The following is a 2,363-nucleotide window of genomic DNA, read 5'->3' as shown; positions in this document are numbered from 1 at the left end:
GTCAATTTCTTTGTTTATCAAAAAAAGTATCTATGGAACCGTTGATTAGGTTTCATAAGAAGGAAGAGAAATGCAGCCAGGGGCTTTTGGGACGTTGGTACCTTCCTTAGTTCTGAAGGGGTGGGGGAGGAAGGGTATACCTCGAGGAGAGGGGTCTTGATGGGAGTTGAGGCAACAAGCAGAGGACAACAGCCATTGCAAAACCCTTCAACCTTCTACTGGACCTCCCGTGGAACACAGCCTAGGGGAAGCTGGGTTTTCAGTCATATTTCACTGTAAGTTATAATAGTGTCTTGGATCAGGCCCAAAGAGGCAGTGATGTGGTTGTTAAAGTCATATGCAACTAAAAACTGATTTCTTGGTTTGCAAATAAACCAATGAGGAAATATCTCAGCTGTTCTTTCTGGAAGCCCTTCACATTTTCCCTTTGCATCGAGATAGCCAACTTGAGTGAGCACAAGCCATGGAAATCCTTCGGCTGCATCTGTGTTCTGGGGCTGCTTGTTTCTCACTATCATTTAGTGCAGGCTCTTCACAAACAGAGAAAAACATATTGATCCCTTCCTTCAAAGCCATACATTTTAATACAGTTTAACATACCGAGTTGTCAGGGTTTGATCTCTGGGGTCATAGTTCAAACTCCTTCTAATTCTATTGCCTATATTTCTAAATTTCTTGGGCAGTTTCAAGCACAAGCCAATCAGTGTCAATAAGAAAAAAAGAAAAAATAAAAAAGGAGAAAGACAGGGTCATACTCTGTGCAGGCTCTGATGGCGTTTTGGATGGTTTCCTTCGATGGTAGGAAGGTGGTTATTTTTGTTGTTTAATTACACGTTTCTTTTCCTTACCTCCTGTATCAGAGAACACAAGTGAATACAAACTGTATCAGAGGACATAAGTGAGTTCCGAGCCCTTATTAGCTTTTGAAGTAAAGAGAAACCTCCTTGCTCCAAAGGAAACTGAATCCATGTGGTAGATGGATGTAATCGTTAGTTTTATGTGTCAACTGGCTAGAGAACAGTTGTTTGGTTAAACACTAGTCCAGATGTTGCTGTGAAGATATATTTTAGATATAATTAACATTTACATCAATTGACTTTAGGTAAAGCATATTTCCTTCTATAACGTGTCTTTGTTAATAAGAACAAAGACCAAGATTCCCCGAAGAAGAAGAAATTCTGTCTCCAGACTGCAACATTGAAATTCTGCCTGAGTTTCTAGCTGTTGAACTCAAGACTGCAACATCGACTCTTACCTCAGCCTGTTGGCTTGCGTTATGGATTTTAGATTTGCCAGCCCCCACAATTGCATAAGCCAATTTCTTAAACAATGCTATTGGTTTTCTTTCTCTGGGGAACTCTGACTAAAACAAAGGGGAAAGGGATTTGAGTGTTAATACTGACCATGGCAAATATCTGCTTGTCCATGGACCATAGCACGAAGGGCTACTGTCTCGCCACATGTGTGTGTGGCTTCTACAGTGAGGCTCATGGAATGGGAAGTCACATAGGAGGCTTTTCCCAGCAGATTCCTGGCAGGAAAGAGATGGCCCATTCCAGGAGTTCATTGAAGAAGCTATTTCAGAGGTCAAGGGGTAAAGGAATCAAGGCAGTGGTGTACCTAGAGGGGAGCATCAGTGAAATCTGTTAGTGCCCTGGGGCCTGAAGGGACAGGGTGAGTAGATGAGATCTACGGGAAAGGCCTCTCCTGATGGGGCTTGGGGCTACAGGCAGAGGAGCGCAGCCAGGGGCAAAACTGAGGGTTGGCACAGAGGATGTGGGAGGAATAAGTGTCCTGGCCTTTCTCTCATCCAACCCCAATCTCCTGACAGTGCCTCCCTTTGGCTGAGCCCAAGTAGAAGCCTCAGAGCAAGGAGGCTCACTGGTGACATTTCTAGGGCCAGACTCCAGGGACATCAAACATAGAAGAAAAGACCAGAGAATTTGACTTGTTGGGGGAACAAAGAAAGAATAACCGGATTGCATGGGAATCTATCTCTGGAGAATATATAATAATATTTTCACTTTCAATACATTATAATCTTGAGCTTATTAATCAAAGAAAAGGAAACAAGTTATCTTAGTGTGATCCAGTTACTCTAATCGGCAAGTTAGGGGGATATAAAATATATTCTTTGATGAGAGGAAGACAAGCCTTTGCCTCCCCAGACTGTAGGGATGGGGCACTTGGTTTAACTCTGATTCTTAGCCAATTGTGGGCACGGGCTCTTAGATGTAGATCCTGCCCTTCTTCCTCTTTCTCCTCTAAATAGCCAGGTCTGCATTTCTGCCCATAGTCACACCGCAACACAATGTGAACAATTTCAGAGTCGTGCTCTGGTATAAAGGTTTGTCACTGGTGCA

Source organism: Rhinopithecus bieti, unplaced genomic scaffold (assembly GCF_001698545.2).
Source record: "Rhinopithecus bieti isolate Rb0 unplaced genomic scaffold, ASM169854v2 scaffold_13207, whole genome shotgun sequence".
Lineage (NCBI taxonomy): Eukaryota > Metazoa > Chordata > Mammalia > Primates > Cercopithecidae > Rhinopithecus > Rhinopithecus bieti.
This window is presented reverse-complemented; position numbering follows the sequence as displayed.